General features: G+C 39.8%; 1 protein-coding gene across 4 annotated transcripts in view; it reads right to left on the reverse strand.

Moving 5' to 3' along the window:
* TEC (tec protein tyrosine kinase) overlaps positions 1–24328 on the reverse strand; it is a 1312802-nt gene that overhangs the window by 1094816 nt on the left and 193658 nt on the right. The window lies entirely within an intron of this gene.

The following is a 24328-nucleotide window of genomic DNA, read 5'->3' on the forward strand; positions in this document are numbered from 1 at the left end:
GACCACAGAAGTACCTCAGCAAGAGGATCACTGGCCTCAAGCAGATGCCCTATGCAGCTCTACTGAAGAAACTCCAGCTGTACTCGGTTGCATACCACCTACTCAGAGGTGATCTCTGCCTGACATACAAGGCCATGTCCAACCCAGAACTGATGGATATGCTCCACCTAAAGAAAACCATATCCCCTCGAGCCACACGCTCCAGGGATTTAAACCTCACCACAACAATAAATAGGATGTGCTGTAGGGATAGATTCCTGTCCCAGAGAGTTCCCATGCTCTGGAAGAAGATTCCAATCTACATTAGGCAGAGCTCCTCACTAACCCTCTTCAAGAGAAACCTTGACGAGTGGATGAGAAACAGACAGTTTGCCCCAGGGATCACACTTCAATGGCTCTGCTGGACAGAGGCACAGGGAACTAATCTAAGGGGACGGCGAAAGCCAACACATTCTGGCTAGGCTTATAAATGCCTTTGGGCAGATAGCCTTGTACCTACCTATGAACCTATGAAATGTGATTCATTGGTGCTTTACTCACTATGTAATTGATAAACTCTCAGATTCAAGTCTAAACATATGTATACAAATCAATGCTACTAATAAGCAAGCATGCATGGATACCTGTCCCTATATACATTTCACTTCCTTATATGTTGGTAACTAAGAAATACAAAAAGAACTAAGTTAACTTAGACCTTTCACGCAGAAAGTAGGGGATATAATAGGACATATACACCAGAAGAGTAAAAACAAAACATAAATGATTACAGCAACAGTAATTTAGAAATGAAAGCTATTACAAAAGTTGAAACTCCAATGGAAATGTTCAAACTATGGAACTTAGACAAAAGAACATAATTCTGAGGACTTTATACATCACGTACACTTTCCACAAATTACAGAAGATCAAAGGAAACTCTTAAAATCACTGTTACAATTAAAAGAGAAAAAACCTGCAATAAACAAACTAAAACTAGGTAAATTCCCTGGGCCTGATGGATACTCATCTGATTTTTATAAGTAAATCCCCTGGGCCTGATGGATACACATCTGATTTTTATTAGTTATTCATGGAACATATCTCCAAAGTGTTATTAAAAGTTTTCAAATATATAATACAATATGGTATAACAGACAAATACTTAAACTCCAAGACAGTGTTGATTCCTAAACCGCATTCTGACCCAACAGATCCAGCAAATTATAGACCAATAGCCCTCATAAACACTGATCTTAAGATATTAGCCCATGTTATAGCAAATAGACTTAAGAATATAATCCCCTCTATTATTTCCCAACAACAAATGGGCTTTACGACAGACAAACAAGTGACAACACCCTCCTCTTAGATACCATTGTAAGACTACTTAATAGTGATAAATGCCCCAGATATGCCCTTACAGTAGATGCAACCAAAGCTTTTGATAGAGTAAACTTACACTTCCTCTTTAATACACTGTCTTTATATGGTTTTCCTCTAGAATTCATTAAAATGATCCAGGTTCTGTATCAGAAAGCTTCTACCACTATACAGGTAAACAAACTTATAACTAACCCTATACTCTTATCCAATGGTACAAGACAAGGATGTCCTCTTTCGCCATACCTATTTAATCTTTATCTAGAACCCCTCCTTCTGTTTATTTCACAAAAAAACTTTCATCATATTCCCAGAATCCACAATACAATTCTTATATACTCAGCCTTTGCCGATGACTTAAATATATACTTCCAACTCCCCACTACTGACCTCCCAAAAATACTTAAAGCTATTGATGAGTTCTCTGTAGTTTCAAACTATAACTTAAATTTAAATGTCACACATATTTCCCCTCAATCCTACAGGTCATAAAGAATTGTACTTTCCCATGAGTGAGATCAAAATAAACTATCAGATAAAATATCTAGGAATACTATTTACTTTGGACTTCAAAGATATTATAAACAATAACCTACTAAGTACATGGACTAGTATTCAAAACGATATTGATAGATGGAAGAACATCAATATGTCTCTACTGTCAAAAGCTAGTGTTGTCAAGATGAATTTTCTACCAAGAATACTCTTTCAATTAAGTGCTACTTTTTCAAATATTCCCCAAAACGTCTTCCTTGCCATGGAAAAAGCTATATCAAGATTCTTATGGTATCACAAATCTACCAGAATTAAATATGGAAAACTTGTACTTGCCAAAGATAAGGGGGGATTGGGGTTTCCTGATTTTAAGCTTTACTATAGTATAATTACTGTCTACAGACTAAAATAATAAACTATGACTCATATATAAATACTTGGACACCCCAGTGGACCTAAATCTGGTATGAACAGTTGAAATCCCTTGGCTATAATATCAAATCCCTACCATTCTTGAATTTAAACCAGGCTAGCATATACACGAAGAATCTACAAACACTAATTAAAAACATGATTCTTACAACACAGAAACTAAAATCATTGCAATTAGCTGACGTTTTTGTCCTTATACAACCGTTACACCTAAATCCTAATCTACTAATAAATAATAAACCCGTAAATCTAACAATCTACCCCTGATAAAAGACTATACAATATGGGATATATACCAATGGAAAGACTCTAACACGGGGCAAATGAGACGAACTCAAACTTCCTAAGAAATATAGTATTATCCTTAACCAACTTCACCATCTTATAAATGCTAAATTCTCACAAATACACACTGACTTACAAAACATAAATTTAGTTAAATTAATACTTGAAAATCTTGCGATTAAAGGGAAAACAATTTCTAGGACTTATAAAATTGTAATGAGCGCAAACCATCAGAATTATTTATTATTTTCAAACTACTGGCAAACGAAAAATCAATCACTGACTGAAGAAATTGAAAATACAATCAAATTAATTCCTTTCAAAAAGCTGTTATATACACAAATTATGGTAAATAACAATCTATATTATACCTTATCTAAATTAAATAAATTCAATCCCAACTTTTCGCCTATATGTCCCCATTGTCTGGATCAAACAGCTGATATTTTACATGTCATGTGGAACTGTACTAAAATACACAACTTATGGTGTTCCTTGAGAGTAAGATTAGAGAAGATGGGATATGAAAAATCACCCCTTACATGGGAGACAGCTATATTGCAAATTAACATCAATCAACTTCCAAAAATATTAAAACATGTCTTTATTACGATGTGTGCCCTTATTAAATTCTTTATTACAAAGAATTGGAATGTCATGTCACCAATTACATGGGAAACTTTTAGCAATCTTGCTATCAAATATATCTCATCTCACAAATTAGTTTATATAAAAAACAAACGCTATTACCACAAATACTGGGGTTACTTACTAGATATAATTCTTGACAAATAAAATTCGCCCACAAATTGACATGAAAAGCTAACCTTTTAATAAGAAATGAATGTAGTATAACCAGTTTTCTTACATCTTCCCCCTTCTCTTAGTATATGCGTATCTAGATATTTTCCCTAACCATACAATAAATGGTTGAATTTCTATCTTTACTTTCTATACAGACTATCCCCATTCCGCTATCCCTTATGAGACCAAATGAATATAAGAATCCTCATACTCTACTTGACTATGTAGTGACTTCTAGTGTATATATTGTGTATATATATATATATATATATATATATATATATATATATATATATATATATAGGTATAATTTTCTCGAAACTAGACTGTTGTCCATTTTCTTTAGATATGTATTTGTATTGTTTATTTGTGTTTTTGAGTTACTGTATTGTTGTTGTTATTATTTGGAAAAAACGAAAATTGAAATAAAGAGATTTTGAAAAAAAAAAAAGACAAAAGAACATAATAAATTGCAAATACATTCCGGGAGGAAGGGGAATGTCTTGATTGGAAACACAAGATCAGCCTGAGAACAAATCAGTACGGGAAAAGAGCAAAATGACCATGAAGGGAGAAAATGAGATTAAGATTATTTGTTCAAGTCATCATTTGTTAATTTTCAAATACTTACTTTTGTTATTCAAGATTCACAGGCTAACTGGACCCTTAATGGGAATTAAGACAGAAAAGAACTAATCCTGGTCAGGATGCTAGCCCATCACAGGATGTAGACACATACACACAGCACACTCATGCACAATGTGTATCACAAATTCAACTCCAGCATGTATTTTGATGCGGGAGGAAAAGATACACCTACTAAAAAATCACATGGATAAAGGTAAATTATGCAAACTCCAGACAGAAGGCAACCCCTGCCAAGACTTAACTGGAGAACCAAGCACTGTGAGGTAACACTGCTAACCACTGTCTCACTGTGCTTCTCAGATTATAATTATTTGCTGCAAAACTGGTAAGGAGCACAGTTAGACAGTAGGAATGGGTAAACAAAAAAAGAACTGTACAATTTAAGTGTAATTAAATTTTTAATTCTGCTTGATAATATAGCTCATGTTCAACATGTATCCTCAGTTTCTTGCCTCTGTGACTTACCAAGAACAGAACATTTCAACCAAGGAAAATATAGGAGAACACAAACTTTGACAGCAGATGAGAACAACATAATAAGCTCTGTTCATTACTTAACTGGTTAAGGTGCAGATATTACTAATGTAGCAGCGTATGTCCCTCTTCCCCTCCCCCACATTTTGCAAGGCTGTCCTTATACCCATTAAACATTCCTGATATCTATCACTGTTTTGGGGGTCTGCTACTCATGTAGGGATATTATTCAAGTCATCTACCCCTTTTTCTGAAATAGTACTTTGTCACATCTTATATGAATTACTCACCTTCTATTCTTTACTTGCAACGTGTGATTCTCATGCATCTCTGTTTTCAGATATTGCACTGTGTATTTGAATACAATGCATATTTGCCTGAGATACCTGAAATGCTATATCAAGTCCCCAAGTGCATCCTTTCCTCAAGAATGCACTTTAATATAATTGTATTTCTTTTTATGGCTTCTGATTCAGATTGTGAGACATCTGTGTTGCCACCCCAAAATGCCACTAGCTATTATAACTATATTGTTAGGCCAGTGATGATACTTCTTATACAATTTAGTATTCTACCAGCCTTACGTCCTGCTTTTTCAAACTGTTTACAGTTCTTAATTCATCTTATACAACTATCCTGGGTCCCTTTCATCTTTTCTTGGTGCTACTATCACTTCCCACTAAAAATGGCATAGTCCTTTCCTGGATTTCTGTTACCAAGATGTACTTCTGCATTACTTCAGTTCAATTCCTTTCAAATACAGATATAAAATCATAACTTAACTAGCTCCCTCTGGCTCAAAATTTTTATCCCATTTCCATATCCAGGTTTGTTACGAATTCATTCAATAAATCAGCTTTCTTGTTCCCAAGGATGACTCATTCCAAAGTGTCAAGGTTCTACCTGAGAACTATAATGTGTTTTGCGCTGCTACATTTAGGCCATCTTTCCAAACTTGCCATCTCTATTCTTTCTATACACTTTTTTTTTGCACCAAGCTGTTGTAAGATTTTCCAGTAGTCATAACAAAAAAGGGCCTATTTCCAGGTCTTCTGTTAGATCACATACACAGACACTGAAAAGAATCTGTGGTAAACCACAGCTTAACATCCCTTTATCAGAGTGTGCGTCATTATCCACAAACCTCTACATCCTTTAATTTTGCTGATGATTTGCCTTGGCTGCTACCATGTGACTTGCTCTTATCAAGTATAAATGTCTCTAATCTTTTTATGTGATACTGAGGCTGTCTTTTTAAAGTAGAAGTAGTTCACATACACAGCTCCTTTCTTATCTAATGATTACAATAACCATTCAAAGACTTCTAGCTAAATTTGTGTAGCATAACCTACCTATTGTGAGTCTACAGTGCTAAACTTTAAGAGTGGCAAATGTCATTACGCTGCTTAATTCTGTAGCAGGATTACAAAGTTAATCAGAATAATTATCATTTGAAGACTGCAAAAAGTCAAAGTATTATCAACTGCAATTATAACTGAATTTGATGGAATTACTGTCATCTTAATTTATACGTCATAATATGAAAAACAGGGCATTTATAGGTATATAGTCACCAAACTGAATAAATATTCATTATTATGGCAGCTATGAATAGTTTCCTTAATCTGCATAACTGAAGGACCCATTTCTTAAAACATGCAATATCACTATGTAAATTCAACCTAAATGCATTGTTTACGATGACTGCACACAATCACCAAACTGAGAACATAAAAAAAAATTCTACTGAGTTGGGTGCAGAAGCATGCCATCTACATGAGTCACTCTGATCACAGCTTGTGTGGCAGCATAAGTGCAGGATGGCTGGCCTAAAGAAGGAGAGCAAAATGGCTGAAGGAAAGCTTTAGTTCCTGTACACGGGGATGTGATTCCTTATGAAATTGTGTCCTAGATGGCAACAAATGGACAAAGCGTTCCTGTAACCAAGACATCCAGTGCACCTTTTAGGACAGTACATGTGATGTGACATTAGGAAGCAGCATGAACCGAGAAGAGGAAAGTTAGTGACATAACAAAAGCCCACAGGATTTATCAAGGAACATCAACTGGCAGATGGAAGTAATGACTACACATCACTATGGATGGATGAGTTAGATAGACATGTAGATAGACAGATACTAAGACTGACAGATTGCCATGCAGACAGCTGTAGCTACAGACATAATTATAGCTAAAGCTGCAGATATATATATATATATATATATATATATATATATATATATATAGCAAATAAGTGTATGTGTATATATATATATATATATATATATATATATGTATATGCAGACAAAAATTTACATTTATTTGCAGCTGAAAAGTAGGTGATGTAAAATGACTAAGTTGTACTACTTAAAAGTGGAAACATAGAAGACAGCCAAATGTAAGACAAACCATTTGTTAAATTGAAAAAAATGGCATATAATTTAGATAGTTGCTCACAGTCTAGGCCATAATTATAGCACAGCATTCTCTTGAACACTGATTCTAAAATAAGTATTAAGCTAGCGAACAATTCTGTGATAGAAAGGGTTTCACGGTTGCTGTACAAAGCCAGCCATCAGGACAGAGATATGCAGTGAAAAAAAAAAGAAAAACTATGCAAAAAGTAAAAATGAAAACAGCACAATTTTTAAACTAATAAATAAGTTTTAAGAAATACTTGCAATACAGAAATGAGGTTTGCATTGCAGACTGTTGTTCTTGAATCCCTGCCTAGTGGTGGGTGGTAGTGACTGTTTACATTCTACTTAGAAGGAAAGGGGGGACAGTAAGGGAAGGATTAAGGAATAAGGTCTTAGGACATGAAGGGAGGCTGTGATGGTATGGGCCACTGCCAGCATAGTCAGCTGGAGTTTTGCAAAGAATGATATGTCCTTTGACTATCAAACTGATTTATACAAGATGCTTGTGTTACAAATGTATTAGAAATGCATGTCATTTGCATAGCAAACTGATTTGTACAGATATTTGTGCTGAAAATGTATTTGTGAGGTTTGCTTTTGTTAAAATGTATCAACAGTGCACCCTGCTGAAATGAAAAGGAATGTACATATCTTATTGTAGATGAATTAAGGGTATATGTTTTAAAAGTGGATACTGGGACAGCAATGGTTAACCAGCTAGCTTGCTTTAAGAAAAATAAGAGAAATGTAAATGAGCTGTTAAACAATTAAAACATTACCCCACAGTGCTGAATAGGCCTGGAGATGCTAAGTCTGGAAAAATAAAACCTTTGTTCATTAGCTCAGTAAAAAGACAGGAAGCCCCAGGCACAGTCATAAACATTTAGATGTGTATTGTAGCCGTCTATGCTAAATTCCTGCCTCAGTTTCAAAGGGGAATACTGCCAGAACATGAGTCAGGTGACCAGATAAGGTCATTCTGACAGCAATCTTGGAAATTATATTTTAGATATTAGAAAGGGATATTGCGGAGTATTGCGTATTCTGTTTTGAGGAACCTCACTAAAAAGAACCTCACCCACAGCGTCCTGCCTTGTGGTAGTAAGTAACTTAAGTAGGGAACAGTAATTATTTTTTTTAGATTCAGTTATTGTTTTTCTTTGTCTGAGTCTGTCCTTCAGTGGTCTTTTCAGTATCTCCTGTAATCTGAACTCTGTGGTTTACTGTGAATATATACTCAATATTTTCACATTCTTTTATTATTTATTATTAAATATATTTAAAACTTTTACTGTGGCTGGTCCATGTAGAAAGCATCTAACCCTTGAGAATACCTATATTTATTTGGTGAAACTGTATGGGCCACTCCAGAAAGCCAAACTGTCTTAGTCAACTACTATCACTGGTATTAGTATTAATACTGCTCCATATAATTGGATACCCTTTGTAATAGCCTTAAAATAACTGACTGGTGGCAGTGAATCTACCTTATAGTCTGGGCAAAGCTGGTAGAGAGGGTAATCTATGCCAGCCTTTCCCAGGAGTGTGTGTGTGTGTGTGTGTGTGTGTGTGTGTGTGTGTGTGTGTGTGTGTGTGTGTGTGTGTGTGTGTAAATTAAATCTTAAAGAGTGTTTTTATTGCTGATGACAGTATGTAAGCAAAAAGGTAAAACTCCGCTTCAACATGGCAGATTCTTTTTTGTGACAGTGTTGAAATGGGTACCTACTAATAACAGTGCACTTTGGAACTGGTTAATGAGTGGATAAATATGGCTTCCCTACAAATATGCAATGACCAGATGATCAGGTTCTAACTACACAAACACAACTGATATAACCACTTTTAATCACATGTTGTATCTTAGATAGATAGATAGATAGATAGATAGATAGATAGATAGACACTGGTGAATCTATTTTTTGGGTGATATAGTTGAGCACTATTTTGGAGAAGTTACTCATTCTTCTCTATTATGTAACCACATTCAGGAACCATGGGGGAGTTTTGCCTACTATATGGGGGTTACAAGGGCTACTTTGGCTTTTACGGTAAGGTTTTAGGTGTCCTTTAATCTTTATCAGTTTTAACCTTTTTTGAATGGTTATGTCTCAATCATTCATAAGGAAAATAAGCACCCTATATAAATAAATAACAACAAAAGTGTATGCTGTGTATGCTTTGATCATCAAGTACCTGAATCACAAAAAGCCACAACATAAAAACAAATATTGTACTTATGTGAAGCAGAGCTCTGAGTACATAAAGTATAACATGTATGTGCATATTCATTAAGGATATCCATACACCTCCAGGCTAGTTGCTCAGCATAATGCATCCGAGGTTATCCAAGTGCAACTAACTCTGGGCAAAACTGCAAACCAAAATTGTAGCTTGCTACAGCTCCCTCACCATGCCCCAGGATTCCCACTCCTCTTTTCTTGATGTACTGGAAAATATTAGGGTTCAACCAAACACCCTAATAATGGGTGACTTCAACTACCCCGCCATTAACTGGGAAAACTACTCGTGTACCAACTCCTTAGCTCAACGCTTTCTGGAATTCATAAACTCCAATGCCCTAGATCAACTTATCCACACCCCCACCAGGGGTAACAATATCCTAGACCTAGTCATTACCAACATGAGTGACCGGTGTTCCATACCTGAAGTCAACTCCTCGTTGGTCCGATCCGACCATAAGCTTATCACCCCTGATATCCACATCCCGCCCCCACTCCCCATTAAGGAAACCACAGTAAAAAATTTCTCCAAAGCCAACTTCATGCTTCTTAAGACAGAAGTGGTGAACTTCATGACACCCATGCAGATGGATAATACAGTTACAACTGCTGAATCCTACACAAATGCACTCTATAAGCACTTACATGAGTGCATGGATCGTGCTATCCCAAACAGAACCAAGATGCTATCCTCCAAAAAAAGGAAGCCAATCTGGTGGTCCCCTGCCATAAACAAACTGTACAACAGAAGGAAGAAACTGTTGCAAAAGAGAGTAAAATCCCATGAGTGGAGGAGCTCCTTGGTTAGCCTCAGTAAGAAGCTGAGATCCCTTATAAGATCTTCCAAAGCTAGCTACGAAAACAAAATTGCCACTAAATCCAAGGACAACCACAAAGCATTCTATAGCTATGTCAAGAATCTAGATGGCAACACCCAGATCTGCTCTGAGTTACAACACAAAGGCACGAAAATTACAGAACCATCTGATATTGCCAACATCCTGGCAGATCGGTTCAGTGCTAACTTTACCCCCCTCTCACCCCTAAAGGGACCATATCTATACAGGAAAAATTCAGAGTCCCTGTAATCACAACTACGCAGGTAAAAGCTGCACTCTCTAAAGCCGACATCATCCCAGGCTGCGTTTTACATGAACTTCAGAACGAACTGGCTCCCCACTTAAGCACCATGTTCAATAATAGCCTCGCATCAGGCTTTGTGCCCACTGAATGGCACACAGCAACAGTTATCCCACTTCACAAAGGGGGAGCCACCACTGATCCCGGGAACTATCGCCCTATTAGCCTGACGAGCCTGGTCTGCAAGGCGATGGAACATATCATCATAGAAAAAGACACTGGTAACCTCCAAACTCTGGATCCCACCCAGTTTGGGTTTGTGAAAGGCAGATCATGCCTCCTGAACCTGATTGACTTCTTTGAGGCAGTCACCAAAGCTGTGGTTGCAGGTAAGGTGGTTCACACAGCCTATCTTGACCTCACCAAGGCTTTCGACACCATCCCCCATTCTGGAAGTATAGCTAAACTCACTAAACTAGGTATAAATCCCTACATCACAAGATGGGTTGCCAACTGGCTCCTTGACAGAACCCACACTGTAAAAGTTGCAGACTCCAAATCTGACCTCAAAGCAGTGACAAGTGGAGTACGACAGGGTTCCGTCCTGAGACCTCTCCTGTTTGCTATCTACTTCTCTGAAGTACAGGCTAACACAGAAGGCCTCTGGCTAATGAAGTTCACAGATGACTGCAAACTAGGAGCCATAGTCAAGTCCCCAAATGATGTGGACATCTTACAGAAGGGCCTCACTGAGACAGATGCCTGGTGTCAGAGCCATAGCCTCAAGCTCAATGCCAAAAAGTGCAGTGTCATCCCCTTTGGTAAAAACTCTGTACCCATGAACTACAACATAGGCAGCAATCTACTTAACACCGAATGCATGATAAGAGACCTTGGGGCCCAGGTGGACAGTAGTTTCTCCTTTGATAGTCACATCGCCACAGTAGTCAGGAAGTCCTTCTATGTGGCACACCTCATCATAAAAGGGTTCTCATCCAGGAAAAAAGAGGTAATTCTACTCGTCACTCATTAAACCCATTATAGAGTACAATGCCCCTTTTGGAACGTACCTCACAAGACATCTGCAGCAGCTGGAAAGGCCACAGAAGTACCTCACAAAGAGGATTACTGGCTTCAAACAAATGCCCCACACTGACTGCCTCAAAAAGCTCCAGCTTTACTCCGTAGCATATCGCCTACTACGAGGTGATCTTTGCCTAACATAAAGCTATGTCAAACCCAGAGCTGTTGGATATGCTACACCTAAATAAATCCCAATCCCTCCAAGCTGCACGCTCTAGGGACCTAAACCTTGTCACCACAATAAACAGGACACGCTGGAGGGACAGATTCCTGTCCCAGTGACTTCCTATACTCTGGAACAAGCTACCCATCTATGTCAAGCAAAGTTCTTCATTAGCACTCTTCAAGAAAAATCTTGATGAGTGGATTGGAAATAGGAAATACAACCCGAGGATCACTTCTGTGTCTCTGCTCAACAGTGGCACAGGAAAATAACTTTCTTGGGTGGTGTAAGCCATGGAACCTTGCTGTCTAGGCTTACGTAGGCCCTTGGGCCGATAGCCTAATACCTACCAATGAACACATAACGAAACTGGGCATAACAGGGATAACAGCAGTGAGCACATTACAATTTATCCTTCCAGGAAGTGTGCTGCTACTCAAGGTACTGATCAATGTCACATGGCAACAATGGGACTAGGGTTGCCACCTTTCTACTGTGCCATTTCCTGACAAACAAGCCCCGCCCCATGCACAATCAAGCACACCCATTCCTTTTGATAGCCACACCCCTTTACTCTAGCACCCTTCAGCATAAGTCTTTAATATCACATACAATTACCAATAAGTAGAAAAATGTGCAACGAGTCAAAAGTAAATTAAAAACTTTATTTAGCAATACTAAAAGGTTCACTACATACAACAGTACATCACACACAAGCATGGGAAAACTAAGCCCAAGTCTCATATTACAGGTAGTACTAAAATGGAAATACAATTAGATATTAAAAACACCAGTTCATTCAAAGCAGTACATTAAGGGTTCACCACACACAATAGTAAAAGAAAAGCAACTGTTTAAAGTATCTTCAGTTTTGCTAGAAATCATTGCTTATACTTGAAGCTATATTTGGCATTTGATCTAGCAGCCTCAAGTAATGGCTGGTTATTTCTCACAAATGAATAAAATTGCGAACAACTCATGTTAAAGTTTAGCTTGACCTGCAACTCTGCCTTCACAAGTGACACAAGCATTCTATTTCTTACATCAGTCCACGCATTCCCCATAAGTGAAAAAACCCTTTCCACAAAGCTATTGCTGGGGGGGGGGGGATAGTCTGTAAAGTGGCTTGCAGTCTGGAGCTTTACTAAAAAAAGTCACCCAGCGATCACTTACAGATGCCTCTGTCATTTGTAACAGGGCTGGCAATGCAGCAGTTAAAGTACAGTAGTCTGAGTAAAGTGCTTCAATGTCCACATCCAATTTGAAGAGGTCTGCAACTGTACGCAGTTCTGGCCAAGTTACAGGATGTTGGAGGCTGAGGACCTGCATAGCTTTAAAGAGACTATTATCATAGTCAAACCACTTCTGTAGGTAACAAAGTGCTTTACTGTAAAAATCACAGAAGGTCCTACAGACCTGCTGTGCGACAGCTGGAGTAAAGTTCTGTAAGGCAGATGAAACTTTAGTACCAAAGAACTGGTCATCTAGCCTTCTCTGCAACTCATCTTTTAGACTTTTCATCATGATGTACAACTCTGGAGCAGAGAGAGTGTTACTTTTAAGTTTTGCTATAGACTTGTGGAATACCTGCAGGATGTAGTGCATGAAATGTATGTAGCACTCTGTCTCAGACACATCCCCACTGATGCCATCCTCATCGGCCTCCACAAATTTCCAGATAAGGGGGTGATAGTCCTCAGGCCCTTGACTAATAAAATAACTTTTAAAAGCAGGCCAACATTCTACCAGCCTTGCCACAGCTGGGAACAAAGACAGCCACCTTGTTACAACATGTTGCATTATTTCCTTAAAGTCCTGGTCTAGGAAAGAATAGAAGCCTTTCAACAGTGCCATTTTTTTAGCAGATGCTGAAAACTCACTATGTACTTTCAAAACCAGAGTCTCCACATCAAACTTTGCAAGGGCCTTGCTTGCATGCTTGGCACAGTTATGTATTACATGGCATAAACAGTTTGCTGCAATGATGTGAGGCACCTCAGATTTCAAACTTTTAAAAACAGACCTGTGCTTTCCATAATTGACTGAGGCATTGTCTGCAGCATAGCTAGCAATGTTTTGTACTTTGAGTCCTTTATGCACAAGGATGTCCTTTATTCTAGTAAAGATACATTCAGAACTTTCGTTATGATCCTCATAGAAATCAAGGAGTTTCTGTTGTGTGCCATGGGTGTGAGTAAAGTACTGAATAACTAAAGGTAACATTTTTCTGTTCCCTTTATTGGATGCATCTGATCCCACTGAGAAATAGGAATTGCCAAGTTCCTGCAGAAGGAGCTCCTCTGAATGAGGTGCAAGAACATTCATGACAATACTCTCAGATTTTGTCTTCCCACAGGTGAATTTCGAAGCCAACGTAGAATCAGGGAAGACTGTCGGTGCCAGCTTACCTCCACAATCTATGGATACATATGAGTGACCATGTTTCACTCCATGATAGACTGCTGTCACTAAAAACCAGCTGCAGTGACTTTGGAAGCTTCACTGGTTACACTACGTGGCTGAATAAACTTGGTCATTATGAGGTTCTGCCTCTGGAGCTGAAGGCTCTGATGATGTTTGTCTGACTTCTGATGGCTTTTCAATGCCTTTTCCCCATCCATTTTACAGTGAAAGTTGTTCCACAGGATGTGCACTTTGCCATGGCATCTGCATTTGGAACAGGTCGCACCCATGAGTAGCTTTGCTCCCACACCTTATTATAACTGCAGAAAACCTCTTAGGAGCCAGCCTCTTCTTGATGATTCATTGACCTTTTCCTGAACATGATTCCTGTAGGATCCTTGCTCAACACTACAATAAACCAAAACAGCTATTAATAGAAAATCAAAACACTTGTGACCAACACCAGTGCCTGGTGGGGCCTGTGTCAGTCAGTAGCCACTAGCCAGAGTTCACATTCACATGTGAATCTCCAGACTTTCACACCCTAGTAATACCAAGTTGGTATAGGGAAAAAATGAGACTCCTCATGAAAAATTACAGTGAAGGTAAAGCAATGAAAGGCAGAAGCAACTCCTGTCTGAGGGACTTTCTGCAGCTGTTACACATGAACCTGGTGTGACAGCAGAATATGCACAGAAGGCATTCAACTGTGTGTAAAACACATGGGTCAGACACTACAGCAATGCACCAAATTAAGACCCTCTACTTTTATGTAGAACCCAGTGCAAACGTTATCCAGCTGAGTCTGAACACAGCAAGAAAGTTCAGGCATACTGTGGACTGACAAGATAAAGATGAAATACATGGCAGCTCAGCAATCATACCCTCTGGCTGGTGTAATAACGCATAAAGACAAACAGGACATAGTGTGGGCCGACACAATGATAAACATGAAATATGTAACTCAGCAATCATAATTCCCTCTGGCTGCAACAGTAATAACTTGCATAATGATAAGAGACCGTATGGGCAGACATAAAGACAATTCCGTAGCCCCACAATTCCAGATGCAACACCCCATATTAAGTGCAATTTGTCTTAAAAGCACAGAGACCAGTCAGCTTGGGGCTGGTTTCTCCCCTTTTCCACTCCAGATCCTCACCACCACCTCCTCCCACTGGCACAGTTAGAGTTGAGCATAGTGGCCAAGTGAAGACATCCAGCACCCTATTTATTAATACTGCTCCATATAATTGGATACCCTTTGTAATAGCCTTAAAATAACTGACTGGTGGCAGTGAATCTACCTTATAGTCTGGGCAAAGCTGGTAGAGAGGGTAATCTATGCCAGCCTTTCCCAGGAGTGTGTGCGTGTGTGTGTGTGTGTGTGTGTGTGTGTGTGTGTGTGTGTGTGTGTAAATTAAATCTTAAAGAGTGTTTTTATTGCTGATGACAGTATGTAAGCAAAAAGGTAAAACTCCGCTTCAACATGGCAGATTCCTTTTTGTGACAGTGCTGAAATGGGTACCTACTAATAACAGTGCACTTTGGAACTGGTTAAGGAGTGGATAAATATGGCTTCCCTACAAATATGCAATGACCAGATGATCAGGTTCTAACTACACAAACACAACTGATATAATCACTTTTAATCACATGTTGTATCTTAGACAGATAGATAGATAGACACTGGTGAATCTATTTTTTGGGTGATATAGTTGAGCACTATTTTGGAGAAGTTACTCATTCTTCTCTATTATGTAACCACATTCAGGAACCATGGGGGAGTTTTGACTACTATATGGGGGTTACAAGGGGGCTTTTACGGTAAGGTTTTAGGTGTCCTTTAATCTTTATCAGTTTTAATCTTTTTTGAATGGTTACGTCTCAATCATTCATAAGGAAAATAAGCACCCCATATAAATAAATAACAACAAAAGTGTATGCTGTGTATGCTTTGATCATCAAGTACCTGAATCACAAGAAGCCACAACATAAAAACAAATATTGTACTTATGTGAAGCAGAGCTCTGAGTACATAAAGTATAACATGTATGTCCATATTCATTAAGGATATCCACACACCTCCAGGCTAGTTGCTCAGCATAATGCATCCGAGGTTATCCAAGTGCAACTAACTCTGGGCAAAACTGCAAACCAAAATTGTAGCTTGCTACAGCTCTCTCACCATGCCCCAGGATTCCCACTCCTCTTTTCTTGATGTACTGGAAAATATTAGGGTTCAACCAAACACCCTAATAATGGGCGACTTCAACTACCCCGCCATTAACTGGGAAAACTACTCATGTACCAACTCCTTAGCTCAACGCTTTCTGGAATTCATAAACTCCAATGCCCTAGATCAACTTATCCACACCCCCACCAGGGGCAACAATATCCTAGACCTAGTCATTACCAACATGAGTGACCGGAGTTCCATACCTGAAGTCAACTCCTCGTTGGTCCGATCCGACCATAAGCTTATCACCCTTGATATCCACATCCCCCCCCCCCCATTAAGGAAACCACAGTAAAAAATTTCTCCAAAGCCAACTTCATGCTTCTTAAGACAGAAGTGGTGAACTTCATGACACCCATGCAGATGGATAATACAGTTACAACTGCTGAATCCTACACAAATGCACTCTATAAGCACTTACATGAGTGCATGGATCGTGCTACCCCAAACAGAACCAAGACGCTATCCTCCAAAAAAGGAAGCCAATCTGGTGGTCCCCTGCCATAAACAAACTGTACAACAGAAGGAAGAAACTGTTGCAAAAGAGAGTAAAATCCCATGAGTGGAGGAGCTCCTTGGTTAGCCTCAGTAAGAAGCTGAGATCCCTTATAAGATCTTCCAAAGCTAGCTACGAAAACAAAATTGCCACTAAATCCAAGGACAACCACAAAGCATTCTATAGCTATGTCAAGAATCTAGATGGCAACACCCAGATCTGCTCTGAGTTACAACACAAAGGCACAAAAATTACAGAACCAACTGATATTGCCAACATCCTGGCAGATCGGTTCAGTGCTAACTTTACCCCCCTCTCACCCCTAAAGGGCCCATATCTATACAGGAAAAATTCAGAGTCCCTGTAATCACAACTACGCAGGTAAAAGCTGCACTCTCTAAAGCCAAAAACACAGCATCCATGGGACCGGACATCATCCCAGGCTGCGTTTTACATGAACTTCAGAACGAACTGGCTCCTCACTTAAGCACCATGTTCAATAATAGCCTCGCATCAGGCTTTGTGCTCACTGAATGGCACACAGCAACAGTTATCCCACTTCACAAAGGGGGAGCCACCACTGATCCCGGGAACTATCGCCCTATTAGACTGACGAGCCTGGTCTGCAAGGCGATGGAACATATCATCATAGAAAAAGACACTGGTAACCTCCAAACTCTGGATCCCACCCAGTTTGGGTTTGTGAAAGGCAGATCATGCCTCCTGAACCTGATCGACTTCTTTGAGGCAGTCACCAAAGCTGTGGTTGCAGGTAAGGTGGTTCACACAGCCTATCTTGACCTCGCCAAGGCTTTTGACACCATCCCCCATTCTGGAAGTATAGCTAAACTCACTAAACTAGGTATAAATCCCTACATCACAAGATGGGTTGCCAACTGGCTCCTTGACAGAACCCACACTGTAAAAGTTGCAGACTCCAAATCTGACCTCAAAGCAGTGACAAGTGGAGTATGACAGGGTTCCGTCCTGAGACCTCTCCTGTTTGCTATCTACTTCTCTGAAGTACAGGCTAACACAGAAGGCCTCTGGCTAATGAAGTTCACAGATGACTGCAAACTAGGAGCCATAGTCAATTCCCCAAATGATGTGGACATCTTACAGAAGGGCCTCACTGAGACAGATGCCTGGTGTCAGAGCCATAGCCTCAAGCTCAATGCCAAAAAGTGCAGTGTCATCCCCTTTGGTAAAAACTCTGTACCCATGAACTACAACATAGGCAGCAATCTACTTAACACCGAATGCATGATAAGAGACCTTGGGACCCAGGTGGACAGTAGTTTCTCCTTTGATAGTCACATCGCCACAGTAGTCAGGAAGTCCTTCTACGTGGCACACCTCATCATAAAAGGGTTCTCATCCAGGAAAAAAGAGGTCATTGTTCCCCTCTACTCGTCACATATTAAACCTATTATAGAGTACAATGCCCCTTTTGGAACGTACCTCACAAGACATCTGCAGCAGCTGGAAAGGCCACAGAAGTACCTCACAAAGAGGATTACTGGCTTCAAACAAATGCCCTACACTGACTGCCTCAAAATGCTCCAGCTTTACTCCGTAGCATATCGCCTACTCCGAGGTGATCTTTGCCTAACATATAAAGCTATGTCAAACCCAGAGCTGTTGGATATGCTACACCTAAATAAAACCCAATCCCTCCAAGATGCACGCTCTAGGGACCTAAACCTTGTCACCACAATAAACAGGACACGCTGGAGGGATAGATTCCTGTCCCAGTGACTTCCTATACTGTGAAACAAGCTACCCGTCTATGTCAAGCAAAGTTCTTCATTAGCACTCTTCAAGAAAAATCTTGATGAGTGGATGGGAAATAGGAAATACAACCTGGGGATCACTTCTGTGTCTCTGCTCAACAGTGGCACAGGAAAATAACTTTCTTGGGTGGTGTAAGCCATGGAACCTTGCTGTCTAGGCTTACGTAGGCCCTTGGGCCGAAAGCCTAGTACCTACCTATGAACACATAACGAAACTGGGCATAACAGGGATAACAGCAGTGAGCACATTACAATTTATCCTTCCAGGAAGTGTGCTGCTACTCAAGGTACTGATCAATGTCACATGGCAACAATGGGACTAGGGTTGCCACCTTTCTACTGTGCCATTTCCTGACAAACAAGCCCCGCCCCATGCACAATCAAGCACACCCATTCCTTTTGATAGCCACACCCCTTTACTCTAGCACCCTTCAGCATAAGTCTTTAATATCACATACAATTACCAATAAGTAGAAAAATGTGCAACGAGTCAAAAGTAAATTAAAAAAACTTTATTTAGCAATACTTCAAAAGGTTCACTACATACAACAGTACATCACACACAAGCATGGGAAAACTAAGCCCAAGTCTCATATTACAGGTAGTACTAAAATGGAAATACAATTAGATATTAAAAACACCAGTTCATTCAAAGCAGTACATTAAGGGTTCACCACACACAATAGTAAAAGAAAAGCAACTGTTTAAAGTATCTTCAGTTTTGCTAGAAATCATTGCTTATACTTGAAGCTATATTTGGCATTTGATCTAGCAGCCTCAAGTAATGGCTGGTTATTTCTACAAATGAATAAAATTGCTAACAACTCATGTTAAAGTTTAGCTTGACCTGCAACTCTGCCTTCACAAGTGACACAAGCATTCTATTTCTTACATCAGTCCACGATTCCCCATAAGTGAAAAACCCTTTCCACAAAGCTATTGCTGGGGGGGGGGGGATAGTCTGTAAAGTGGCTTGCAGTCTGGAGCTTTACTAAAAAAAGTCACCCAGCGATCACTTACAGATGCCTCTGTCATTTGTAACAGGGCTGGCAATGCAGCAGTTAAAGTACAGTAGTCTGAGTAAAGTGCTTCAATGTCCACATCCAATTTGAAGAGGTCTGCAACTGTACGCAGTTCTGGCCAAGTTACAGGATGTTGGAGGCTGAGGACCTGCATAGCTTTAAAGAGACTATTATCATAGTCAAACCACTTCTGTAGGTAACAAAGTGCTTTACTGTAAAAATCACAGAAGGTCCTACAGACCTGCTGTGCGACAGCTGGAGTAAAGTTCTGTAAGGCAGATGAAACTTTAGTACCAAAGAACTGGTCATCTAGCCTTCTCTGCAACTCATCTTTTAGACTTTTCATCATGATGTACAACTCTGGAGCAGAGAGAGTGTTACTTTTAAGTTTTGCTATAGACTTGTGGAATACCTGCAGGATGTAGTGCATGAAATGTATGTAGCACTCTGTCTCAGACACATCCCCACTGATGCCATCCTCATCGGCCTCCACAAATTTCCAGATAAGGGGGTGATAGTCCTCAGGCCCTTGACTAATAAAATAACTTTTAAAAGCAGGCCAACATTCTACCAGCCTTGCCACAGCTGGGAACAAAGACAGCCACCTTGTTACAACATGTTGCATTATTTCCTTAAAGTCCTGGTCTAGGAAAGAATAGAAGCCTTTCAACAGTGCCATTTTTAGCAGATGCTGAAAACTCACTATGTACTTTCAAAACCAGAGTCTCCACATCAAACTTTGCAAGGGCCTTGCTTGCATGCTTGGCACAGTTATGTATTACATGGCATAAACAGTTTGCTGCAATGATGTGAGGCACCTCAGATTTCAAACTTTAAAAACAGACCTGTGCTTTCCATAATTGACTGAGGCATTGTCTGCAGCATAGCTAGCAATGTTTTGTACTTTGAGTCCTTTATGCACAAGGATGTCCTTTATTCTAGTAAAGATACATTCAGAACTTTCGTTATGATCCTCATAGAAATCAAGGAGTTTCTGTTGTGTGCCATGGGTGTGAGTAAAGTACTGAATAACTAAAGGTAACATTTTTCTGTTCCCTTTATTGGATGCATCTGATCCCACTGAGAAATAGGAATTGCCAAGTTCCTGCAGAAGGAGCTCCTCTGAATGAGGTGCAAGAACATTCATGACAATACTCTCAGATTTTGTCTTCCCACAGGTGAATTTCAAGCCAACGTAGAATCAGGGAAGACTGTCGGTGCCAGCTTACCTCCACAATCTATGGATACATATGAGTGACCATGTTTCACTCCATGATAGACTGCTGTCACTTCAGCTGCAGTGACTTTGGAAGCTTCACTGGTTACACTCGTGGCTGAATAAACTTGGTCATTACGAGGTTCTGCCTCTGGAGCTGAAGGCTTTGATGATGTTTGTCTGACTTCTGATGGCTTTTCAATGCCTTTTCCCCATCCCATTTTACAGTGAAAGTTGTTCCACAGGATGTGTACTTTGCCATGGCATCTGCATTTGGAACAGGTCGCACCCATGAGTAGCTTTGCTCCCACACCTTATTATAACTGCAGAAATACCTCTTAGGAGACGCTTTCAGCCTCTTCTTGATGATTCATTGACCTTTTCCTGAACATGATTCCTGTAGGATCCTTGCTCAACACTACAATAAACCAAAACAGCTATTAATAGAAAATCAAAACACTTGTGACCAACACCAGTGCCTGGTGGGGCCTGTGTCAGTCAGTAGCCACTAGCCAGAGTTCACATTCACATGTGAATCTCCAGACTTTCACACCCTAGTAATACCAAGTTGGTATAGGGAAAAAAATGAGACTCCTCATGAAAAATTACAGTGAAGGTAAAGCAATGAAAGGCAGAAGCAACTCCTGTCTGAGGGACTTTCTGCAGCTGTTACACATGAACCTGGTGTGACAGCAGAATATGCACAGAAGGCATTCAACTGTGTGTAAAACACATGGGTCAGACACTACAGCAATGCACCAAATTAAGACCCTCTACTTTTATGTAGAACCCAGTGCAAACGTTATCCAGCTGAGTCTGAACACAGCAAGAAAGTTCAGGCATACTGTGGACTGACAAGATAAAGATGAAATACATGGCAGCTCAGCAATCATACCCTCTGGCTACAATTGTAATAACTTGCATAAAGACAAACAGGACATAGTGTGGGCGACACAATGATAAACATGAAATATGTAACTCAGCAATCATAATTCCCTCTGGCTGCAACAGTAATAACTTGTATAATGATAAGAGACCGTATGGGCAGACATAAAGATCAATTCGTAGCCCCACAATTCCAGATGCAACACCCCATATTAAGTGCAATTTGTCTTAAAAGCACAGAGACCAGTCAGCTTGGGGCTGGTTTCTCCCCTTTCCACTCCAGATCCTCACCACCACCTCCTCCCACTGGCACAGTTAGAGTTGAGCATAGTGGCCAAGTGAAGACATCCAGCACCCTATTTATCAAACAGTGCTTTGGGCCCCTGCTAAAGCAGTTGAGACACACTTGAGGTCTGATTTATATACACAAGGAAAGGCTGGCACAAGTTTACTAACTATGCCCCCTTTTCCCCAGACTACAACATAATCAGCCAGCTACTTCTTATAAGCAACTTTAAGGCCCTGACAAAGTGTGTTCAGTCTTACTGTGCAATAGTAATAAACATTGCTAGTTTGACCAATGCCAAGGTAGTGGCCCAGTGTCACTAAATAAATATTTAAGTAGTCTCAAAACTTAAATATCTACACAACAAAACGTTAGAAAATATCCTGTATATTCACTGTAACAAGCTCAAAACCACATGAGATATTTCACATTGACAGTCCCAAAGAAAAGCAACTACATTAAGCCTTGCTATATACCCAAGACACCTAGGAAGAAACACAGGTCAAGGTAAACATCACGGTGATGATAGACTAGAAAAGACAGTTCTACAGTCCAAGCATCCTATACAAATCATGTAGTCATATATTCACTGTAACATCAAATGAGCTAAGCTTTGGTATAGACGGTATACCCTAGAAAACACAGATAGTTGTGATGACAAACTAGACAAAAAGCTACATTTAAGCCTCACTATAATACGAAGACTGTACACCCTAGAAAGACACCCTAGGAAGAAACACAGGTCAAGGTAAACATCATGGTGATGATAGACTAGAAAAGACAGTTCTACAGTCCAAGCATCCTATACAAATCATGTAGTCATATATTCACTGTAACATCAAATGAGCTAAGCTTTGGTATAGACGGTATACCCTAGAAAACACAGATAAAAGGTAAACAATTGTGATGACAAACTAGACAAAAAGCTACATTTAAGCCTCACTATAATACGAAGACTGTACACCCTAGAAAGACACCCTAGGAAGAAACACAGGTCAAGGTAAACATCACGGTGATGATAGACTGGAAAAGACAGTTCTACAGTCCAAGCATCCTATACAAATCATGTAATCATATATTCACTGTAACATCAAATGAGCTAAGCTTTGTTATAGACGGTATACCCTAGAAAACACAGATAAAAGGTAAACAGTTGTGATGACAAACTAGACAAAAAAGCTACATTTAAGCCTCACTATACTACGAAGACTGTACACCCTAGAAAGACACCCTAGGAAGAAACACAGGTCAAGGTAAACATCACGGTGATGACAGACTAGAAAGACAGATCTACAGTCCAAGCATCTTATACAAATCATGTAATCATATATTCACTGTAACATCAAATGAGCTAAGCTTTGGTATAGACGGTATACCCTAGAAAACACAGATAAAAGGTAAACAATTGTGATGACAAACTAGACAAAAAGCTACATTTAAGCCTCACTATAATATGAAGACTGTACGACATAGACACCCTAGGAAGAAACACAGGTCAAGGTAAACATCACGGTGATGACAGACTAGAAAAGACAGATCTACAGTCCAAGCATCTTATACAAATCATGAAGTCATTATATATTCACTGCAACCAAGTCCAAAACCAGATTAGAAACTGTTCTAGTTAATAATCACCACATGTTGAACATCTAGATACAGTTACACACATCTTGTCACCATCAATGAATGAGATAGTGCCAGCACAGCTAGTGAATTAATATAAATTTAATATTTAAAAAATTCACTAGTAGCTGTGCTGGCAATATTTCATTCCCCTTGTCACACTAATCTTTGAAAATCTACCTTAATTCCAAAGAATTCATCCATTAAAAAAATTCCACTTACCTCCAGAAAAATCATCAGCAGGGCTACTTAAACAAGCTCTCAGCGGCAGAAGAGAACAGGCAGCTAAAGGGCCAGCAAGCAGGGGAACACAACACCACCCAGTCGGCCAGTCCACAGCACTTCTCCAGGGCAAGACTCCAGCAAGCAAGGCAAGCAGCAGGGCTAGGCAATCCTTCCAGGGAGCAGGGCTAGGGCAATCCTTCCAGGTAGCAGGGCTAGGGCAATCCTTCCAGGCAGCAGGGCTAGGGCAATCCTTCCAGGCAGCAGCAGCAAACGAACCAGCAATCCACCGAAGACGTCCAAGAAATTTCAGATCTTAAGCACCACCTTTTACACTAGAGAGTAAAAGGTAAAATTAGTAGCTGAAGTGCCACTTTTTATGCAGTAATTTTCGTGGGCTTTGCGGGGATTTGACTTGCAATTCTACGTGTTGATTGGCTGCTTGCTGCACAAGCCTCGTCTGCAGCAAGCAGCCAATCAACGAGAGTCCAAGACGGGAATGTTAATTTTTTTTTTTTTTTTTACCATACGCGCTGGCGAGCCTGACGTCGCTATTTCCGGACTCCGAGAGCAAGAACCGGAGTGCCCTACTGATTTCCGGGCACTCCTGAAAAAAACGGAGGGGTGGCAACGCTAAATGGGACTGTAAGACAGTCC

This window comes from Protopterus annectens, chromosome 2.part0, assembly GCF_019279795.1.
Source record: "Protopterus annectens isolate FY-2018-M chromosome 2.part0, PAN1.0, whole genome shotgun sequence".
Lineage (NCBI taxonomy): Eukaryota > Metazoa > Chordata > Ceratodontiformes > Protopteridae > Protopterus > Protopterus annectens.